Genomic DNA, 25450 nt, shown 5'->3' with positions numbered 1-25450 from the left:
AGTTCTTCAAATAGTTCTAACAACAGCTGTCAGATGAAGGTTCTAATAATTGAACAGTTTAAGAGTTATTTCCTAATCTCTACTTAGTAATAGATTGGACTATTCTATTTTGTAATTTTTTGTAGTTCTCCATCTTAATACCTAATTTTTTGCTTGAAATGATGGGGCCTTCAATCTAAATTATTAGACTGTTTTGTTGATGCATGTTCAGAAATTCAATTGCTAAACTTGAGTTGCCCTCTTTCCAAGATATTGGGCCATTTTGTTATTCAGATCTTTGTTCTTAAGCTCTTTAAAGTATGTTATATTATAATGGCAGTGAATTGCTTTGTTTTTTATTAGTGGGGTCTGAATTGATTATCAACATTTGATACTCGGTAAAGTTTCTTCTGTTCTTGCACATGAAGACTTCACAAGTTGACTAAAACCTTCTAAATATTAAAGATTGTTGTTTTTAATGTTTAATTCATTGTACAATCTGAATACTTCATGCTCACCATAACTTTTATGTTTGCCCCATTTGCTTTGACTTTCAACAACAAGTAAGTGTAACTATACCTCACCAGCAATGGAAAATTTTATTTGAAATCATGCAAGAATCTAATTCAATGCTCTATCCAAATCTCGTAGAAATTGATATTTTTATTTAAACTTACTATTAATGAGGTAGAATGTTGAAATGCCAAGATACTACATAATGAAGAGGAGTGCTTTTTCAGAATTCAACGAATTTGGAGCTACACCAATTGAGCTATCAATCTAATTACAAAAAGCTCGTACTATTCATGTGACTCTGTTCTGCTCGTAAAGATTTCATTTTCTACATATTTTGGTCAACATAGATTCAATGAACAGTGTAAATAAAAAGACAGAATAGGAGTAAAAAGTGTGAAATTGACATGAGGCCTCCATGATAATACAAAATGCCAAAGGTTTAATCAAACCTTCAAACAATTTACGCTTAAAAACCTCTACATATATATCTTCTCAATCTCTTGCCTGAGATCTCTCCATGAAGATTTTACATGGGTTCAAAACTCAAAGAACTCTGCCTATCTCAGCCTCTTGCCTGAACTCTCTCCATAAAACCTTGTATTCTGTGGGGGAGTTTTTGTTTGGACAAGGGAAAGAAAATGCTGAACAAGTTTTGGATCACATGGAATGAAAAGAACTCCTTTTTGCTCAAACCCAAATTCTTCTTCAGCCTTGTCAAGAAGAAGCCTGAACAACGGGTGATTGAGATCACTGATCCTCACGACAAATCTTCTTTGGAAATGCTGATTACCAGAATATATTGCCAGATGACCCTCTGGAACATCACAAGCTATATTAAATTTTGATCTCTCATCATCATCATCATTCCCAGCATAACTATTCCTATTCCCTTCATCTTGATGCAGCAGAAATGGGCTCTTCTCTAATGGAAACATAACACAAAATGAATCATGAATCCTACGAGCAATTCGAAGAATCCTACGTAGTATTCCCTTAGATCTACACATTTTCATGATGTAAAAGAGCTCAAAAAACCCTTTGAGTGTACTAGTCGATCTCCACTCACACAGGCCTTTCTTTGTTCAGGGTTGAATTGAATTATACTTTGTTTGTAATCATATATATTTATATGAGGCTGGATTCCTGCAAAATCATTTGTGGGAGACGTGTAGAAGATGAGGATCACATTTAGGCCCACAAGAATGTTGGACCACCTTCGAAAAACAGAACACAAAGGGGCCACGACTTGTTGAAATTTGCAAATGTGGGGAAACATGTAAGTTATAATTAGCAATGAATTTATGGCTCTGAATCATGGATACATGATTCATGGGTCTCGCTGATCTTTGCAGAGTGGTGTCTGAATCTTAGAGGATAAGGATTCAATTGAGTTAATTCAATTCCACCATGACCTTTGGCTATTTTTGAATAGAAGGCTTGGTGGGTAGGTGTTAAACCTGCAGGATAATGAAGGCTATAGGCTTCTACCCCAAGGGGTGAGGAATTTTAACAACTGTCATATGAATGGAGACAATCTTTCTACATTGGAAGGTGTAAACAATCCAATATGGGCTCCATATGTAGAATCGCAAAAGAGATAGGATGGGTTGCACTAGTGATGAATATTCCTTTATTAGGAGGCTATATTACCACTCTATTTCAGCATTTGGGGCCTACACAATTATCTCTGGAAAGGCTTAAAATTATTCATGTATTAGGTGTTTTTAGAGTTTTGGTGTGAGCATACACGTACTTGCCAAGAAAGGAGAGTTCAGAAGACAAGAAAACACTCCCCACCATTGACATCCACTGCATTTGAGGATGGATGTTGGTCAAAACAAGTTCCTCTAGTTACACATGTCAAAGTATAAAAAATAAAAAATAAAGGTTGTGCTAAATACATGGTTGTCCTTCATTAATGGTTTTATGAGGGCATGTTATTCATGCCACATAGAAGCTTGGTAGCTCTTCATTTTACTCCGAGGAAAGAAGTTAGGTTGTCCCCCACGTAGGTCTCTTTCAACTTAATCCTTACGTGTGAATTTACAACCAATTCACATTTCACCGTATTATTATTAAAATACTAATAAAATAAATTATTTCAACATGAAGCAAACTTAGAAATGGTTTTTTTACATATTGTTTTTGAATGATTCGAATGCTATTTCATTTGATGCATCAAATATTAGAGTCGTATGAAATTTTCTATCAAGTTTTAGAATTATTTCTTGAAGGGAGTCTTAAGAAGAGTCTAAAGTAAGTTATAACTATGTTCTATTTTTGTTTTTGAATGTAAGCTGAGAATTTTAGAAAGTAACTTGTATATATCAGCGTCTATGTTTATATCTTATTGAAGCTTGTTGTCTATGTTCATTAAAACTCTAAATGATATCACAACTATTATGTTGCTTGATCTCGTAAAGAACAAATGGTATCATAGTTGTCTTGATTTATCTTTTGTTCTGAATTCTAAATGGTATCAAAGGTTTTGTTGCTTGATCTTGCACAGAACTAATTGTATCAAAGTTGTCTCGATTTATCTTGTATTTTAAATTTTAAACGGTATTGAAGTTGAAATACATTGTTTCTTATGTTGCTTCGTCTTATAAAGAACTAATAATATTAGATTCATTATGTTGCACTTGTTTTGTTGCTTGACCTTGTAAAGAACTAATAGCATGAGAACCTCCAACCGGGCTTTGAATTTTAGTCATAAGGTAAGATCAATCGAGTTATGTATTTGGAAAAGATAAATTTTAGACGACGTTGTACACTTCTCCCTTTTGGGTTTATATTTGAGCTACTATATTATTTGTTATGTTTTCTTTGTATGTTGATACTTGGTACACTACTTGATGGATTGATTATTTTTCTCTATTATGAAAACCTATAAGTTTATTTTAGATTTACTTAGTAACTCATTCTTAAATAATGGTTGAATTCCATTAGATCTTCATGTTTGTCAATGAAGTCATCATAGAAAGCCCTTTTCAAATTTGTTATGTGTATCATTCCAGTGAATGCTTATCTTATTCCCCATATGATAGTACCAAAGAAATTTATGATAAAAATTTGAAGCACAAAATAGCTATGAAGAATTTGAAGATGATTGTGAGCATTGCAGAAGATGTTGTTCATGTACTATAGAAGAAGAAGATATAAACATAATAGACAAAGTAGAGGAAGAGTCTTCCAATATTTCTCTAATCTCTTTGCATCCTAATTACATTAAATTGAATAGAATATCTGTGTTAGTTTTTTTCAATCTTCAAGATATGATACCCTATTTATATATTATGTCTTCAATCTACTAATTTTTTGTTAATCCTTTCTTTATATAAACTATCATATATGAAGAAGTTGTTTGAAACATCAACTTTCCTGGTCAAAGTCCATAATAATAGTCAAAATACAAAGATTTAGCAAATAATAATTTGCACTCATAGATACTGGGTCAATCATTAGTCTTTCCAAAGTATATATCCTTCCAAGACCATACTAGATTTATGCAGGAGCATCTCCACACATACTTTATAGTAGTTTGACTAGTATGATGGCTCAGTCGTAGTGATGACTGACCAATTTTTCCTAGTAAATGACTAAGTGTTTTGCACTAAGTGACAATAATATGATTTCCTTTAGGGTCAGCAATCTCCCCCTTTGGCATTAGTGGAAAAAAACTTATCATTATCAAAAATTCATACATAACAAAACTTCAAAACTGAAACTCCCCCTTTGGGTATACTCCATACCTTCACTTGATAACTATATATATTGTTCTTCTCCTTAGTATAAATTGTTTTCCCTTCTTGTGATCTCTAATCTCTTTATATTTCCCCCTTATTGTTTTCATAGTTGTCTTGTGATAGTAAGATGGGGACTAGGAATTAAACCATACTTAGTAAAAAATGGTTTGTACCATTGCAAGATTAGGTCCGTTGTAGCATCCCTATTAGTCTTGAGTGTCTCAACAATATGGTGTTCAATTTCTAATCTTGCAACTAGGGCTACCATATTATCCACAATAGATAGATTCTTATTACTATGAATTGGATCCTTGTCTTTTCTCAAATGTCTTTGAATTACCTCCAAATGATGTATCTGCAATAAAGCTTGAACTTTAATAATCTTTGCCCTTATTTTTCTCTCTTCCCATAGAAACTTACATTGTTTTCCTTACAAAAATCTCAATTTTGAAAGATGTACTGAGCTTGAACTTGCATTCAAGGTTAGTGTGTCCCCACTCTGCTGCAAATCACCATCAACCTTGTCCATTTGGTATCTTATTACTTTTTTAAATAATGGGACATAACATATAGCTTCATAAATAATGTATTTACATTTTGGACTATCTTTTCAAAATCATTTACAAGGGTAGAAAGTTCAACATATTTGAGTGCAATTTCTGTTACAACTTTCTCCATCACCTTATACTCAAAATTTCTCCCTGACCTTTGCATAAGCTTTTCTCTTGTATCTATATCAAGTTCATTCAACTTCTCCACAATTTGAACTAATTTTCAATGATTAAGGCCTATTGATTCAGGGTTTCAACATCAATGGTTTCAAGATATATATCCTTGATTTCATGCAATACTTTTTTTTGTTAATGTTCTCTCCCCATTTCCTATTCTTTGGTCTTCCTTTCTAATAACCCACTTAATGTTTTCAATTGATCAAAAGTTAAATTCTTTGTGTTCCAATTAGGGATCACAATCACTTCATCTAAGTAACAGGCTTACCTTCAATTTCCATTAGGGACCTTATTTTCTTCCCCTTAAGTCTGGGGTGTTGGAGCTTGGAATTGTCATTTTTAGACCTTAGGTTTGTACATTTATGCTTAGTCTATGTGTCTCCTTGGTCTAAGTATGCTCCATAATTTATTTTTATCCTACAGTAGTAGTCACCTTTTGTTCAGGTGCATTCGACTTTTCCTTCTTAACATTAGTAGTGAGTTCACCCATGGAACTTGATTGTAAAACCTCCTTTGTTCACTCAATATGAGGTCTTGAGGCACTTGTTCTTTCACTTGTAGTGGATTGATCTTCTTGAGCATTCTAACTCTTTTCATTATTCTCCTCTTTAGTATCATTTATATTTTCCTGATTGGCATTATTCTTCTAATCTAGCACTTGTGTCCTTTTATCCTTAGTGGCTAACACATTCTCTTGCTCAGAATGACTATCACTTACATCTCCTAATCCTTGATCTTGATTGATTATCACTTTCATCATCTATTACAACTTTTTCAACTTTCGCTTCACGAATTGTTGTACCAAATTATGAAGTGTATTACCAAGGTTATCTTTGTTATCATTAATATCCTCTATGTCTTCCTTATCCTTTTGTTCATCATCAAGAATTAATCCATATATTTTCTTCCATGTCATTTTTCTCTCCTCTACAACATTTTCAATTTTGTGTTTCAAGATTAGGAAAGTCCTCCTCATAGGAACACATATGTTATTAAACTCTTTCATGGATTTTGGGATTTATTACGTGTTCAACCCAACCACTACTTGGAAAAGTGTCCCCTATCTAATTTTCCTTTTAGTTGTTAATGCAAACTTCCATTTTCCATCTATGGTATATATTTAAAGTTTTCCATCATATTGATGTAATACTAGGTCTAGCTACTTCCAAATCCTTGTTTTTTAAGGACTCACTCAAGCTTGGTACTAGCCTATTAGAGTTCCTTGATGTTATAGTCCCTAGAGGATCTTCATCCTATCTTCTAATCACTCTCCAACTTAGTTACACCATTAGAGAGGGTTCTTTCCTCACAAGTACCTCTTTACAACTCATTATTGATTTTGCTTTTGTGGTTTTTAGACCAAATCCTTCATCCATGTAGAGTGATGAATGTAATCAATAGTCTTGGACTCCCTTTGAAATTCTACACACAAATCTTGCAAGTTAAAACCAAGTTCCTTATTCCTAAGTCAAAATTGCTCAAAACAGGGCTACTAGGATTAACCCTCCAACTTGGGTTTTTGGGTTTTATTTCTAAATTACTCCAAAGGAGGTGGATATTTTTTTATATATTCAAATACTCTTTTGGGAATTCTTAAGGATTTTTTGGGTCTTAGGTCTCTAAAGTGTCTATATACTAGAAAGAAACTTTTACGCCTATTTTTAAGGGTTTCATCTTGATGTTGACTAGTTTGGCTAGGGTATGGATTTTCACCCTTCAAAACTTGTCATGGAATCTCTTCTCTTAGTATAATTTTACCTTACTCAACTATCCTCATTTTGCATCATTTTTTTTGAGGTATCCAACACCTTCAAACCCCAAAACTTCTCACCTTGCTTCGTGATTTCCAAACCAAGCGCATCAGACTTGCCTAGGGCATCACCTTGAAATTGCTAGCCATGCTTTCTAGGGGCCCAAATCTAGTATACATTATGTACATAGGATCTACTACCATGTCCCTTGAAACGATGAAAAAATCAAGGGCAAAATTCATGGGAGAGCCATTATTGCTCAAAAACCCAAAACTAGATCAACACACCACCCATCTAGAGAAGAATTTCAAAACCAAAAAAAATGAACACTTACAACCTAACAACTTGAAGAGAAAAGTACTGTAATGTGCACTCACTTTCTCAAACTTAATTATTACAATTCCCAACCCTTGCGATGTGTTTGGTGATTATATAGGTATCCAAGGAGTTTGCATGTGGTTGGCATAACCACCAAGTTCATTCTTGCGCTTTCCAATGTTTTGCCAAAAAATTGTCAAACAACTTTTCAAGAAGTTGCACAAACTTGAAAACTTTTGGTTTCTATGAGAAACTCTTCTCTCCTTCATCTTGGACCCTCCTAACCTGCCTTGATTTAGCCAAAATGGATGTCTAAACATGATTTTGTTCCTAAGACATCAATATGCATGTTTTGAGGCCATTTTTCCTATTTGACAACTTTTACAGTTGTTGCCCAACTTGACATTTTTACATCTTTTCACTTCCTACTTCCCAAATGACATGCTAGGAGTCCTTAGCCATACAAGAGAGTGAAAACACACCATAGATGACAAGGTGGCTTAAAGGCACACCTGCTCCACACTTTTTAGGGTCCTAGACCTATTCCCCTTAACATAACTCATAACTCATAACCACACCTAAAATGCCTACTTATCAAATCCTAACTTACTCACACCCCTGACTTGGCTAGAGTCAATAGAAGCCCAAGATCTAAGCCAACTATTAAACCAAAAATGAAAACCCTAGGTGCTCCTACACCATACTCTCCCCAAAAAAAGTCAATCCATCTTTGGAATGAGGAGGTTAGGATCAATGACCAACATTTTCAATGCTAATTTTCTAACCCAAGTCACATCAATATCACCTTTTCCCACCCACTGGATGAGGTGTTCCAAGTAGGCTTTGGTCCTAGTATTCTTGTGTACTTTGGAATCCAAGATCTTTGCTGCTTATAGAGGGGGAGGATGACTAATTTGAAGGTCTACTACATCATCTATTACCTCCTATATAATCTAATCAATATTTGGATTAGTTCCTTTAAAAGCAACCAAATTTGCAATATTAAAAATTGGTGATAATCTTGGGTCTGTAGGCAGTTCAATCTTATATGCATTGTCTCCATATTTGGAAAGCATCCTACAGGGTCCTAGCCTTCTCATTTGGAGCTTGTGTGGTGTCCCTTTTTGCAACCTTTGTTTGTTCAGATGGACCATCACAAGATCCCTAGTCTAAAACTACAAATCCTTTCTCGAGGCATCCACCTGTTGCTTCAATCTATCAACATTTTCAGTCAATGTCTTCCTAACAGTTTTGAGGACCTCCCTCATTGATTGGGCAAAATATTTAGCATTTATATTACTTGAACTTCCATATTTCAAGATTTTCAATTCCAAAAATCCTCTAGGATGCAAAGCATAAACTATTTACTTCTGCATTGAAGAAACAATTTTATCCTTTGGGTTATTTGCAACAAGCCATTATGGATTGGAAAATTCTAAGGCAAGGTAAAGGAAAATATGCACAAGAGTATACATAGGTATTTAGGAAGAAGGCTTTAACTCTTGGAATTCCTCTTTACACGCAAGATACTTTATTAAAGTATATAGATGGAATGCATTCATATTTGAAGCATACAATATTGATGTTCAATCCTTCTAACTTTGATGAAGTATGTGCTCAAGAAACTCATATTGAAGTAGGTGGAGGAAACACAAGTTTCAGTTCAGAGAAGGAATTTTTTCTTCCTGAAGGACACAAGAAGGGAAAGAAAGCAACCACGATGAAGAAAGAGGAAGGTGACAAGCCTACTTGTTCACATTGTCAGAAGAAAGGACATGTAGAAGAAAAGTGTTGGAAATTGCATCCAGAGTTGAAACCAAAGTGGTTTAAGAAGGATCAAAAGGGAAAGCAAAAGTCTAGACCTGTTGTTCAGGATCTTGAATCAGATTCTGGAGATGAGAAAACAATATTAGCTGTGTTTTTGAAAGGTAAAACTTTTGTGATTCTACCACTAATGTTTCATATGCTTCCACTTCCAAAAGTCATGTTGTTCCTAAAGATAGTAAAAGGTGTGAACTTTTTCATATAAGGGTGATTTCAAAAAACATTAAAATTGATACATTGATAGATAGTGGGTCCCAAGTCAAATTGATTTTAGAAGAAGTCGTTAAATAGTTGAGATTGAAACTAAGCCACTTAAGAGACCTTATCCATTAGGTTGGGTGTGCGATGATAACAGATTGCGAATCACTAAGCAATGTAAGTTAAGATTTGCAATAACATCTAAATGTGTAGATGAGGTTGAATTTGATATGATTCCACTTGATATCTGTGGGATTGTGTTGGGTAGCCCATACTTATATGATAGGAAAGCTATCTTCTACAGGGAACATAACAAGTATCATTTGTTTAAAAATGGAATTGAATACATTATCTGATCTCATTGCATGAAGAATGTGGGATCAATTGTAAACACAGGACATTTGAAAATGATTGTAAATGCAAGCAGTAAACTGACTCTCCTGTCTGCAGCAGCTAATGAAGATCAAGTGCAAGCAAAACCCAATCTTCAGCCAGTGATGGTAAAAGAGGATCTGAAAGGTTCATTTTCTAATGATATTTCTGAACAAGAGGTCCAAAATGTTTGATACTTTTTTCTATTTCATCAGTTATTTGAGTTTTGTTGCTTCTACTTCTACTAGTTGGTACTATGTGGGTGATGGATGTAACAGTGGAAATTGATGGATTTATGGTTAATTGTGTCAACAGTACTATCACATATGTCTTTATGTTTGTGGTGGGTCAGATGTTTAGAATTTCAGTAGGACATACAAATGATACTGGGCAAGTGGGGCAACATTGCCCTTGTTTGAAATGTACATAAAAATAGACTTTTGGAGGTCCAAAAGCTTCTTAGTGGGGAGGAATGATCTAGGTGGATCCAAAAGGCCTAAATATTTTACAATCTCATAATCTCTCAAAATTAGCATCACTGCAAAGAGCTTAGAGAATGGAACCCAACACAACTCGAATGGGCGAAAAAGGAGCTCGTATGCGAAAGATATGCTCGGTCAAAGTTTGGGTCAAACTAGTGAACTAGGGGTTGACCAAAAAGGTGAAATTTGACTATCTCAAAAGTGGTCAACAATGGGTCTTAAATTGAAGACATCATCGAAAGCTTTCCAATGGCGCTCGTTTCATCAAAAATAGAGTCTGTATGTAGAAGTTATGCTTGTTTGAAGTTAGAGGGAAAAAGATTGAAAATGATGACATCAGCATTGATGTCATAATCCCAATCAGCCCAATGACATAGAAAATCAGCCCCATTTTGTAAAATGAAAATGGTCTTTTGAATGTGATGATTATATATATATATCCAAACCCTAACATAAAATATGGATTAAAAATAATCCCTAAAAATATGGGAATGGAATATATTTGAACCCTTTTTACCATACATTTCAAACAAATATTGTTATTTGTTTGATTAATTAAAGGGGTGTTTTCGTTTGTATGGCTTATAATTATAAAGGCCAAAATAGGGAGTTATTTGTGAATTATTATTTGGGGAAGATGGTTATTATGTTTGTTATTTGGTTTTAGACCAAATAAGGAAAATATTTTGTACAAAAGGGGGTTATTTCCTTTTGTAAGGACAATAAGTCCTCGAGAAAAAATTAGATTTGGAAGAAGAACTTGTGGGAAATTAGTCCTTGGGAGAAAAAAAATTGTTGTGAGAGATTAATAGGAGGGAATTATTAAATTCTTAGGAGAGATTTTACAAGGTGTTATTCTACACCAAAAATTGTAAAAGAAGAAAGAGATTGTGAAGGCTTGGAGCTTAGAATTTTTAAGAAAGCAATTTTGCTTAGCAAATTTAATAGGGTAGTCTCCCATTTGAGAAGCGGACTTGGAGACATAGTCCTAACTGGATGAACTCTGCTATCAAATTGTTTGCATCTCTTCTATCTCTTTCTTATTTCTCTCATTTCTTTTTTAGTTATGTTCTATATTTTATGTTATTAAACACATTGTTAATTTTAAGTGTTTAATGCATAAATCTTCTTGTAATTTCAATGGTTTAAGATACATAACTAGACATTTATTGCAAGGATTAGGAATTTATATCTGATTGTTAGGATTAAGTCATAATCTTATATATCCTAAATCAGATCATGTGGACTTATTCACTCTATCATTATAGGCATATTTAGCTTTCCCAATGAGTTGATCCCAAGTCTTCCCATACTCCTTTGTAAGACATCTTAGGAGGTTTCCAACACTCCTATTTGACCATCAATTTGTGGATGGTAGGAAGATCCAAAAGACAAGTTAGTTCCTAGTCTCCTCCATAGAGTTTTCCAAAAGTGACTCTTTAATTTGGTGTCCCTATTTGAAACTATACTCATTGGTAGCCCATGAATCCTAACTACCTCTTTGAAAAATAAATTAGCAATTTGAAAAGCATCATGAATAGTCTTGCAAGGGACAAAGTGATCGATCTTACTAAACCTATCCACAATCACATAGATGTTATCATATCCATGCGTTGATTTTGGAAGACCAACTATAAAGTCCATACTTATGCATTCCCATGGTTTGCTAGGGATTGGAAGTGGTTGGCAAAGACCACCATTTGAGGATGTCCTCTTGGCCTTTGGCACACTATGCAACTCTCACCATACTTCTTAACGTCTCTAGTCATTCTAGGCCAAAAATAGAACCTAGTAACTAACTCTTGGGTCTTGTTGACTCCAAAATGACCACTAAGTGCCCCATTATTCTTCTCTTCAATAAAATTCTCCCTCATTGACCCTCTAGAAATACAAATTTGACTAAATTTTAAATAATAGATCATTCTACAATGTATACTCAAAAAAATCACCTTGACAGTTATTTTTAAACTCCTTACATACCTTATAAATGTGAGAAAATTCTTCATCATCAGCATAGGAATATTTGAAACTATCTATACCTATTCTTCTTTGTAGTCAAATTTCTTGGACTGTGAGGAGTCTTCTACTTAAATCATCAGCTACTTTGTTTTGTACTCCCATCTTGTGCTTGCTTGTGAATGTGTAGGCTTGCAAATATTCCACCCACTTCATGTTCTTGCTACTTAATTTGTCTTGAGAATTTAGGAAGCTAAGGGCTTGGTTATCTAAATACACAAAAAAATCCTTTGGGATAAAATAGTGTCTCCACTTCCTAAGAACCTTGACTAGAGCATACAACTCTAAGTCATAAGAGGAGAAATTTCTCTTCGCATCATTGAATTTCTCACTATGAAAGGCCACTGGTCTGCCTTCTTGGATTAAGCTAGCTCCAATGGCTACATTACTAGCATCACATTCTACTTGGAAGAGTTTATCAAAACTAGGAAGTACTAGTGTAGGAAGCTCTACTATTTTTTTCTTGAGAGTTTTAAAACCTTGATCCACTTGAGGTGTTCACATCAAATTTTTCTTCCTTCCTCCCTTGATTGAGTCCAACATAGGAGAACACATGCTACTAAAATCTCTAATGAACTTCCTATAATACTAAGCTAATCCATGGAAACTCCTCACATCTGATGCAATCTTAGGAGTAGGTCAGCTTAGGATGGCATCTACCTTCTATTGGTCCATTTTTAGGTTACCTTAAGATAGAACAAAGCCTAGATATACCAACTGATACTTCATGAAGTCACACTTCTCCAAATTGATCATTAGTTTTGCATCATGAAATTTCTTTAAAACAATCTACATATGCCTAATATGTTCCTCTTTAGTTTTTCTAAAAATAAAATGTCATCTAAATAGACAACAACAAACTTACCAATGAAATCTACCAACACCTCATTCATCATCCCCATAATTTTAGATGGAACATTGGATAAAACAAATGGCATCACAAACCATTCATACAAACCTTAATTAGTTTTAGAAGTTGTCTTCCTTTCATCCCCTTCATTTATCCTAATTTGATGATAGCCACTTTTCAAGTCTATCTTGGCAAAATACTTGGCTTCCCCTAAACAATCCATTTGGTCTTCAATTCTAAGTATTGGGAACCTATACCTAATGGTGATTCTATTTATGGCTCTAGTGTCCATACAAAGCCTCCAAGTTCCCCCCTTTTTGGGTGCTAAAAGAGTAGGGGCTACACATGAGCTAATGCTCTTCCTAATTAAGCCTTGGTTTAGGAGCTCTTGGATTTGTTTTTCAATTTTCTCATTTTGTTGAGGAGTCATCTTATAGGAAGCTTTATCTAGTAGGGTAGCTCCTGGGATAAAGTCTATTTGGTGGCTAATAAGTCTTTTTGGAGGCAAGGTGGAAGGTTGTCCATCACTAACAATGGTCTTGTACTCCTCAAGTAATGCTTGCACTTCATGTGGTATCTTTGTCTTCTTGGTAGCATTTTCATCTTTAGGTTTTAGAACTAGTGCAAAACCAACTCCATCTCCTTCCTCTAGAGTTTGCAAGAACTCCTTCTCACCAACCATAAGCACACTTGGTCCAGAGGTCTTAAACTCTCCCTCTTCTAGTAAGGAATGGATTTTGAAATTATTTACTCCATTATTCTTGAATCAATAGGAGTTTTTTTTCCCATCATGTATATCCCGACTATCAAATTGCCATGGCCTTGCAAGTAGAAGGTGGCATGCATCCATGGGAAGAATGTGACATAGTACTCTTGTACCTTCTTGTAGTGAACTCCACCCATTCTTGTTCCCCAACAAGTATATGTTGTCCTTTATTTAACCATGTGACCTTGTATGGATTTGAGTGAGGGATTCCTTTTAACTTCAACTTGTTGACTATCTCTTCATTGATTATGTTATTAGTTTAACATAAATCAATGATAACTTTGCATACCTTTCCCATGATCTTACATCTAATCCTAAATAGTGCTCTTCTCTAACTTGGTTCTTCTTTGACTGCTCTTTAATCAATGTTCTCCTCATTTTTAGATTCACCCCTTCCTCTGATTCAAAAGGAACCTCAAAGTACTTGTTGTTGATGCTAGATTCCTCTTGAACATAACTAAATCTTTTTGTGGCTCCTCAAGTAGTTGATCCTTTTTCAAGGCACCTATATGCAGGATGTCCTAGCTGATTGAAATGATAACACTTCTTGGTTGCTTCTCCTTCCTCTCCAACTTGTATTAGAGCCTTTGCCCCTGTTGAAACCTCATCTTCTTGAACTTCCTTCTTGTTGTTTAGTTGGTTTATTGTCTCCTTGTGACCTATAGTCTGATCCTCTTCCACCATAGCTTCTACCTCTTCCATCTCTACCCTTACCTCTTCCTCTAAAGTTTGAGTCTACCTTCTTTTTATTATTCTCTTCCACTTTCAAAGAAAATTGGAAGCATTTATGGACTATTTTAGGAGTCCAAAAATTAATCTCCTCTTGAATAATCCACTTCAAACCCCCTAGATAGCTAGCTACCTTGATGGATTCATCTTCTTGTACTCTTGATCTTAAGCACAATTTTTGGAACTCTTCAATATAGTTTACTATATCCAAGTCTTTCTGCTTCAAACTTTGTCTCTTCTAATGAAGTTGGACCTCATAGTCTTTTGGTAGGTACTACTCTTTCATTTTGGTTACCATAGCATTCCAATTTGCAATGGGCTTCTTTCCCAATTTTTCCCTCTCTTCCTAGAGGTACTTCCACCATGTAGGGATGATCCCCTTAGCCTAGACTTGGCTACTTTGAATTTTTGTGCTTCACTCACATTTTCACATTCAAAGTGATTCTCCATTCCTTCCACCCATTCCATCACTAACTTAGTGTCCATTTTCCCACTAAATAAAGGAACTCCTTCTAAGGCCTTATCACCTAGACCTTTGATGGCTTTTAGGAATGGCTCTTTATTGATAGAAGGGTCAAGTTCAAGGATAAGGTCTTCTTCATCAACCTTTTCTTTTCCCTTACTACTGCTTTCACCTTCTTGTTCCCTCTTCTTAGCTTCCTCAACAACTTCTTCCAACTTGGTCTTCATTTCTTCCAAACCTTCCTCAATAATCCTATTCTTCTCCTTTTGCTCACCCATTCTCCTTGGACAATTCTGCATTGGTCACTGTATTGGAATCTCTAACTAATTTTTTTGGTGAAACATCTACCGAAAAATCCCAAGCTTCTAGCTCTGATACCACTCTAATGTAATATTAGGTGTAGCTACTTCCAAATCCTTGCATTTTAAGGATTCACTCAAGCTTGGTACTAGCCTATTAGGTTTCCTTGATGTCCTAATCCCTATATGACCTTCATTCTATCATCTAATCACTCTCCAACCTAGTTACACCATTAATTAAGGTTCTTTCCTCACACAAATACCTCTTCACAACTCATTATTGATCTCACTCCTATGGTTTCTAGACCAAATCCTTCATCCATGTAGATTGATGACTGTCATCAATAGTCTTGGACTCCCCTTGAACTTTAGGACACCAATCTTGCAAGTTCAAACCAAGTTCTTTACTCCTAAGTCAAAATTTCTCAAAACAGGGCTACTAGGATTAACCCTCCAACTTGGGTTTTTGGGTTTTATTTATAAATTAGGAGAGGCACAAGAAGGAATACCACTATTTAGTGGGAAGATGTAGGAAGATCTAGTAATGGACTGGATAGAAGGGATGGAAAACCATTTTGAAAGTGATGGAATCACTAAGGCATAGAAAGTGATAGTGGAAAAGTCAAGACTGAGAGGTTCTGTATTGACATGGTGGAAGTTCATCCAGGAAGAGAGAGAGAAGGAAGGTAAGAAACCAATTTCCAATTAGAAGGGAACGGTTCACAAAGTGAGAGAGGCATGCATGATAGAGGATTATGAAATCTAATTGCATCAAAAGAGACAAAGTATTAGATAGAGGTATCTTGATGTGAGTTCCTATAAAAGGGAATTCCAAAAGCTATGCATGAGATTAAATGTAGCTGAAGATGAAAGCCTTAAGTGGCTAGATAACTAAATGGACTAAAATGGAGTATATAAGAAGAAATGACTCTTCTTAGTCCCAAGATAGTACACCAATTCTATCAATTGGACATTAAGGTTAAAGATAAGAGTAGATAGAAGAATGACTAGACTTCCAAGTGAATAGGTAGAGGAAGAGACCAAAGATGTCATAGACATGGATACCAAGGCAAAGGGACTAAATCAAGAAATCAAGGAGAGTCTAAATCTACATATTATGGGAATTAGGCTACTTCTAGAGGAGGCCATCGAAGAGGTAGAGGAACTCAAGGGGGATCTAATAGAGGAAGACATGTAGGAAAAATTAACTCATACTTTTCTAACATGAAGTGCCATAGTTGTGGATACTTGGCTCACCCTTCTTATAGGTGCCTTGAGAAAGCATCTTCTTCAAATACTAAGAAGTGAGTAACATATGTTCAAGAGGAAATATCAAGTGTCAAGTCACCTGAGATCAACCACATTGAATCATAAATGGGGAGAACCTAATGTTTAGAAGGGTTTTGGTTAGACAACTAGTTAAAGAGGAGCCAAAGAAAAGGAGAGCCTTATTTAGGATAAGGTGCAAAATAATTGGTAAAGTTTGCAAGGTTATTGTGGATTCAAGGTATATAGATAACATAATCTCTAAAGAAGCAGTAAAAATGCTCAAACTTGAGAAGATACCCCATACCGATCCATACAAGGTGACATGGTTAAATAAGGTTCAAAGTGTCCTTGTGAATGAACAAGCGTGGGTTGAGTTTTTTGTTGGAGGATACAAAGATAAGTTGATTTGTGATGTTTTTCCTATGGATGCATGTCATCTCCTATTGGGAAGACCATGATAATATGACAAAGGAGCCATCTATAATGGAAAGGAGAATACCATTTCTTTCAAGAAGGATGGAAGGACCTTCAAAATAAAGTCATTGATAGAAGAAGAGGAAACACAATCAAAGAATCTTAGTGTCTTATTTAGTAGTGGAAAGGAGTTTTTTAACACTCTTCAACAAGGAGGTGATTGATATGCTATAATGGTTCAACCTATAGAAGAGTGAAAGAATATGTAGGCACCTATACCTAAAGAAGTATAAGAATTACTTGGAAAATTGAAGAACATAATCAGTGATGGGACACCTACAACCCTACCTCCTAAAAGGTCTATTATTCATCAAATAAGCTTCATCCTAGGGGCTTCTTTACCAAACAAGGTAGCCTCAAAGTTCACCCCAAAGAAGAACTAAGAAGTGGCTAGACAAGTGTATGAGCTACTAGACCAAGGCTTGATCAAGAAGAGCATCATCACTTTGTGTAGTACTAGTGGTATTCACATCCAAGAAAGGTGATAAGTGGAGGCTTTACATTGATTCTAGGGAAATAAATAGGATAACAATCAAATACAGATTTCTCATACCTAGGATTTAGGATTTAATGGATTATGTAAGAGGATCTATTTATTTCACTAAGTTGAACCTAAAGAGTGGCTACCATCAGATTAGGATCCAAGATGTAGATGAGTGTAAAATAGCATTCAAGACCACTAAAGGGTTGTATGAGTGGAGAGTTATGTCATTTGGGCTTACAAAGGCCCCTAGCACATTCACAAAGCTAATGAATGAAATTCTTAAGGATTACACTAGAAGATTTATGGTTCTCTACTTAGATGATATACTTATCTTCAATAAAACAAAGGAGGAGCACCTAGAACACTTAGAGACTATACTCAAGAAGTTGTAGGAGGAGAAGTTGTATATCAATTTTGAAAAATATAAATTTTTCTTAGGAAAGAACTAGTGTATCTAGGATTTGTAGTGTCATAAGGTTCATTGAAGATGGACCCAAGAAAGGTGGAGGCTATCTTGAACTAGCCAACACCAACCATAGGGATAGAGGTAAGGATTTCCCATGGGTTAGCTTAATTTTATAGATAGTTTATAATGAACTTTAGTGGTATTTGTGCACTAGTATTAGATACCATCAAGGGTGGATTAAATACCAAGTTCACGTGAACACTTGAAGTAGGGAGAGCTTTTGAGAAATTGAAACAAGAAATGGCTACAAACCTATCCTCTTGTTACCTAGTTTTGATAAGTTGTTCATAGTGGAGTGTGATGCAAGTGGAATTGCAATAGGAGGAGTCATTAGTTAGAGATGTAAAGTTAATGAGTCATTTTTGGAAGACTCCATAGAGAAAACTAGGAAATAATTTTTCTTTTTTTTCAACATAACATTCTCGAACATATGGTCAAACTAAGGTGATCAATAGGGTGTTAGGTAACCTTCTTAGATGCCTAATGAATGAGTATGGATAGACATACAATTTGATCATTCATCAAGATGAATATGCATATAATGATAGTGTGAATAGGACAATAGGAAGGAGTCCTTTTCAGATAGTATAATGCATTCCTTCACCAATTCTGGTGCACACACAACCATGGAAATAGCAGTAGCTATGACTAAAACACTTTCCTTCAACTTCTATGTGATTGGATGGAGGGGCTCAATGTTAAATATTTTGTGCAAATTACCAAGATTGTAAAACTTGAAAGAAGTATCAAAAAAGTTCTTTAGCTCATTCTCTAATCTAATCAAATGATCAAACCCAACTCCTCTAACTACCATTACCTTATAACTTCACATAGAGAAAGAAAAATTTTCAGCTAAATAGCCATTTTAGAATGAGGGACCTTGTTTGGTGAAAGTTCAATCATATAAATTCAATAATTAGATTGTTGGCATCACACGAATGAAGTAACTCATAATTAACAACCATAATGGTCAATTTTTTCATAAACTAGATAGATTAATGGCTATTTGAAACATATTCCACCCATATGATAGCTCATAAATCCAACCACCATGAAATTCACATTAATATCCTATAGTAGTGAGATTATTTCCTTTCCAGATCCTTTTACTTGAGTTTACTGAGAACTGCCCTCTTTACTTGGGAATTCAAAACAAAGACTTGCGCGTTAATCTATTAAGTGTGTGGAAAGACACAATACCTTGCTTTTCCATAAGCTTACTTTTTCCTTTGATTCCATTTGGTTTGGGGGTACAATTCATGGACTACTCCTTTCTTTCCTTGAGTACTTTACCTATTTCTTTTGGTTTCTCAACTTAACTTGGAGAATCTTCAGAAAGAATTCTCCACCTTGAGCATGTGGACACTTTATTTCCTTTGTATCAAGATCTTCTTTGCAATTGACTCCATCAGAAGAAACTTTATGGAATCTCCATAAAATATCCCTACATTAAGTTTAAGAATTGTTTACCTTGTCTTTCAGAAAGGAAACCTTGAATGTTTCCATTAGATAGAAAAGCACCATTAAGACCTTTGCTTTCCGATAAGAGAAGCACTTAGAAATATTTTTCTTTACAATGCCACTTTTCCTTATATATCCTTGAGATGAATTTTTGGCATTGGATTCATCATTTAGTAATGCATATCAAGGGCCTAGATTAACTTCTTTATAACAACATGCCTAGATCCATTGGACACGTGAAATCTTTTGAATGTAGCACAAATTGTCTTGCTTTATACCCATAGCTATTGATTTTTAAATTACAGCCTTTAATATGAGATAAAATCAACGATTGGAATATGGTCTTAATCTTCAAAAAAATACTAGAATTTGTTCACTCTAAGATGTTGAGTAACTGAAAACATGAAGTTTTGTTTCTCTATACAAAATTGAACTCTAACTTTGTAACTTTAATCTGAGAGTTTCTTAGCATCATATTTTACTTATCTTAGTCCTTTGCACATCTGTTAATGCTATTGCTTCTCATTCTTAGGGGCCTTATTTGATGAAATTTTCCCAAGATGGAAAATAAGTATAAATGGATAGAATCCAGAGAAAACACTTGCTTGTGTTGGGAAACAAACTATAGGACCAAAGAAAGACTTTCTTCTCATCAGGAAATTGCTCATCCAATCAACCCTCCCAATCCTAGATCACCTAAGACCTTAATGTAGTGAAATGAAAAGAATCCTACATGGAGGCATAAGGGGGGAGTGGAGTAGGGAAAACCCAAAAAGAACATTAAGGGAACCTTAGGATATTTGAAGAGAAGAGAGCCACCTAGGGGCTATCTAGACAAGAATTTGAACATAATTGCATTGAAAATTTCTCAAGATGGAGGCTTAAAAAGGATAGAATAAAAGTCTCACAACTATTGGATCTAACTGGGGGATTTGACATGAAAATTCTTGAGAAGGGACCTAGCATCTTTGGTTTCACACAGTCAGGATGACAAACTTGATGGGGGCAACCACTAAGCTAAGCTCACAACAGAAAGAAAACTAAACTAGTGATGTGACAACCAATCTTGCTCATAAACCTTGAGCTCTCTAGGATCTTCTTAGGTCTTCCACCTAATCAAATAAGGCTTCTTTCACACCCTATGCCTCTAAGGATTCTATCAAAGAGATCCCACTTCTTCAACTAGTGCACATTAATAGGTTAGTATAAGATTTCTCAAACTTCCACAAACACACAAATAACCCCAATTCTCCTTGGACCTTTCCATTTGGTCAAATGAATACCTAGGAATTCCTTAGGTTACTCATCAACATACTACACCCAAAAAAAGTGCAAAACCCTTTTCAAATTGCAATCCATAGGTCAATTTGTACTCAGTTGCTTGGAAAAAGGCTACAAGAATTAGCCCTCCAAACACACTAAAACTGAGATATTTCTAAAAATCCCTTAACAATGGGAAAACAAATATCACCATTCTAGATACCCTTTTTGGAGCACTTGAATATTTTGTAACTCTTAAGCCCCCAACTTGTCCATACAACCCATGTACAATTTTAGGCTTAATTTGAGGGTTTCAAAGATTTTGGTGTTGTTTGGGTTTTAAACATCCTAAAAGTCCTTGCAAAGAATCCTCTAGATTGGAGTTAGCTCTCCCCATATAATTACTCACCACATTCTTGGATTGAAGAATTATACCTTTCAATCCACTCCAAATGCTCTTTTTTAGATGTGTGATCCCTAACCAAACATGGTTTGCTTGCCTAGGGCATCACACTAAAAATTCTTGTCAAGCTTCTCATGGGATCTCATTTTATTTACATAATTTAAAATAAGTCTAGTTCCAACTCCCAAGAGGCCATACATTTCATACAGTGGAAAATGGCCCTAAGACTCCATTTTGTGTTGGTTGCCTAGTTTTGAACAACAACTTGCTAACTTACAAGATAATTTATTTGAGCACACAAAAATCTCCAAAAAAACACACCAACTAAAAATATAAATGAAGGAAAATCTCCACTAAAACTTCCAACTTAGAAAAACCTAAGTCTGATCTGTACAAAGCATGAAAAAATAAGAAATTGCTATAATAATGAAAAATGTTGATTACATTTCATACAATGTCATTTCTCCTTCTTCCAACCTCTTGAAAAGGTTGAGTTTGACCTTATATAGGCTTGGAATTTAACTTTCCAACTACTTTAAGTGGTTGAAGGGCTCCCATGAAGAATTTTCTCTTTTTGCATAAAAGTTGCAAAAGTTGTCAATGACAACTTTGCAAGAAATGAGCAATTTTTGCAATTTTACAAATTTTCTACCCAAGCTTGCTCTACTTGATGCAAAACTTTCTAAAAAGCCTAATATGGATCCAAAACACCTAATAAGGACCATAAAACACTTGATTACCCTATTTGACCCTCAAAACCCAAAAATTCTCTATGGAGCCAAATGAGCACTTTTTGAGCAATTAGGAGCAATATTGCATTGTGGGACTCTTCAAACCTATTTAACTTCCCCTTAGGACCAAGTTGACCTTATTATTACTATTGATGTGGCTAGCATCACTACAATAAAAAAACACCAAAGAATCCCTAGGTCTACCTTTTAGCCTACCTAGGTGCTCCTGCACCATACTCCCCCCATAAAAAAAACTAAGTCCCACCTAATAGAAACATGTCTAAGGGTATTCCAACCTCCTTGAGATCTATTTCAGAAACCCAAGTAGCCTCTAAAGTTAGCTTTCCCTTCCACTAAATGATATGTCCCATATACACCTTGTGCCTTGTAGACTTCTTCACCCTTGAGTCTAACACTTTCTCTGCTTCCAACTTGTTGATATTAGGTGTTGCAGCAAGTTCAAGGTCAGCATGAAAATCTTGAATGATATGAGGTAAGGTACCTTTGTATGCCACCAAGTCTTGCACATTGAAAATAGGGGATATGCCTAAATTTGAAGGTAAGTCTACCTTATAGGATTTTCTCCATACTTTTCCAAGATTTTGCAAGGCCCTACCCTCTTCATTTGTAGCTTGGTAGGAACACCTTTTTGAAGTCTTTCTTTATTCAAATGGATCATTACATAGTCACCAATGAAAAAATGAACATTTTTCCTCTTTTCATCCACTTTGGTCTTGAGTTTTTGAGTGTTATCTTTGATGGTCTTCTTGACTTTCTCTTGAATCTCCTTTATAGTTTGAACAAAGTCTTCAGCTTGTCCACTTTTCTAATCCATATCACCAAGATATATTAGTTCACATACAACCCTTGGATGCATTCCATAAACTATCTCAAAAGGACTCTTTCTGGTGGTCCTATTCTTGTTATCATTATAGGCATACTTTGCTTGTGAAATGATAACAACAAAGTCCATACTTACACAATCCCATGGTATATTTGGAATTGGTAAAGGCTGATACAAACCTGTATTTATGATTCCTCCTTTGGCTTTCATGCACACCGTGCACTACTCCACATACTTGGTTACATCCCTTGCTAGTTTTGGCCAATAGTAGATCCTTTGCAGTAGTTCTATGGTTTTGCTAATACCAAGATGACCACTTAGGCTGCCATAATGCTTCTCCTATATTAGGTTCTCTCTCATGGAACCCCTTGGTACACACAACTAATTACCTTTGAATAACAAGCCATTTTGAAAGGTATATTCTAAAAATTTGCTATGAAAATGATTCTCAAAATCCATAAATACCTTGTAGGCTTCAGTAAAGTCCTCATCTTTTTAATAGAGATTCTAAAAACTCTCTATTCCAATGCTTTGGAGCTGAATCTCTTGGACTCTCATAATCCTCCTACTTAGTGTATCTACCACTTTGTTCAACTATCCCTTCTTATGCTTGATTGTGAAGGTAAAGGCCTATAGATACTCCATCCACTTCAAGTGTCTATTGTTTAGCTTATCTTGAGTGTTGATGTAGCTAAGAGCTTGACTATCTATAAAGACAAAAAATTCCTTGGGCAGCAAATAATGTCTCCACTTCCTAAGAAATATAACTAAGGCATAGAGCTCTAAGTCATAGGATGAATACATCTTCTTGGCCTCATTAAGCTTCTCACTATAAAAAGTAATTGGTCTACCTCTTGTCTCAAAACACCACCTACTGCTAAGACACTTGCATCACATTCTAAGGTGAACAATTTTTCAAAACTAGGAAATTGTAGGATAGGTTGAGTAGCTACTTGTTTCTTTAACATTTCAAATGACTTTTCAGCTTCTAAAGTCCACTTAAACTTAGAGTTGACTCCACCCTTTATGGTATCCAATCAAGGTGCACAAATACCACTAAAATTCCTAATGAATTTCCTATAGAATTGAGACAAACAATGGAAAATTCTTACCTTAGTATATGTGGTAGGTGTTGGCCAATTTAGTATAGTAGCAAACTTCTCCTTGTCCCTCTTTAATTTTCCTTGAGACACCACAAAGACTAGGTACACAAGTTCCTCCTTGAAGAAGTCACACTTTTCAAGATTTATGGATAGGTTCCCCTCATGAAGCCTCTTCAAAATTGCCTCAACATGCTTGATATGCTCTTCTCTAGTCTTTCTGAAGATAAGTATATCATCTAGATACACCACTACAAATCTACCTATGAAATCCTTGAGCACTTCATTCATGAACCTCATGAATGTGCTAGGAGCATTGGAAAGATCAAATGGCATTACAAGCCATTCATAAAGACCATCAATAGTCTTAAATGATTTTTTCCATTCATCTCCCTCCTTTATCCTTATTTGGTGATAAAAACTCTTCAAATCCAGCTTAATGAAGTAATTAGTGCCTCCAAGACAATCCATAATGTCTTCAATCCTAGGTATGGGAAACCTCTACCTGATTGTAATCCTATTGATGGATCTTGAATCTATACATAATCTCCATTTACCTCCTTTTTTAGATGCCAACACAATAGGAACTACACATGGGCTTATGCTCTTTTGTATCAAGCCTTGATCCATTAATTCTTGGACTTGTCTTGTCACTTCTAAGTTCTAATCTAGAGTCAACTTGTATGTTGTTTTATTAGGCAAGGAATCACCTAGAACAAAGTCAAGTTAATGACTAATAACTCTCCTAGGAGGTAGAGTAGTTGGAGTACCATCACTCACTATGTCCTTGTATTTTTCAAGAAAAGTTTGGACTTCAATTGGTAAGGGTTCCTTGGTTGCATTTTTCTTCTCTTTAGAATTTAGCACTACTAAAAAACTTTGAAATTCCTCATCCTTGACGTCTTTAACAAACTCTTTCCCACTACAAAATAGCACACTAGGCACTTTTGCTTGTGTTTCCTCTCCTTCCAATAAGGACTTAATTTTGAAGGTCTTTCCTCCTTTGTTAAAAGTTATGGCATTTTCCCTACCATCCTAAACAACTTCCCTATCAAATTTCCAAGGCCTACCTAGGAAAAGATGACAAGAATCCATAGGCAAAACATCACACAACAATTTGTCCTTGTATCCTACTATGAACAATTCCACCCAAGCTTGCTCATTCACCAAGATGCTTTGCCCCTTTTTGAGCCAAGTAACCTTGTAAGGGTTTTCATGAGGTATCTTTTGAAATTTCAACTTAGTAACAACCTCCTCTAATATTACATTATCGGTAGAACTAGAATCAACCACTATGATGTAACAAAAAAATGCTTCCACCCCATGTTCAATGAAAAGACCAACTAAATGTCTGTCCGGTGCTTCAATCTTCAGACTTAAATCATTTTCATAACTGAATCTTCAATCTAATTGGCATTGCTCTTAGGTTTCTTGGGTTTTCATACTCACTATCAGCCTAACGATGGACATTATTGGGCTATGATAATACCATACTAATCACCTTAGCTCCATTATGCTTATTCTTATAGAAATAAAACTCTAATTATCATAGCATTTGAATCTATATTGTTTACCACCTTAATAATAATGCTGCCACCTTTCTACACTTAAGCTGCCTCTCTTCATAGACTCGTAAACAGACCTTAATAACTTTTTATAGACATAACATCTGCCAAATTTCTCCGGTGAGAAGCTGTGCAATTAGGTTCTTTCAAACATATCAAAAATGGAGAGAAATCCAACGGTGGGTTTGTGAGAGATGACCCTCGCAAGAAGACCCAAATTTTTGTAACAAAATGTTTCTCCAATTAATGTGTTGATGTCGCTCATGCTCAGCTTTCCTCAACTTTTCCAAGCTGGTTCGTGGTTCCAATAACAGTTTTGAAACCAATATTCTTTGCCAATAAATAATGATCACTCT

Source organism: Cupressus sempervirens, chromosome 3, assembly GCF_028749045.1.
Source record: "Cupressus sempervirens isolate cs-2001-9-10 chromosome 3, ASM2874904v1, whole genome shotgun sequence".
Classification (NCBI taxonomy): domain Eukaryota; kingdom Viridiplantae; phylum Streptophyta; class Pinopsida; order Cupressales; family Cupressaceae; genus Cupressus; species Cupressus sempervirens.
The sequence above is the reverse complement of the archived record's forward strand: the minus strand, read 5'-3'. Positions refer to the sequence as shown.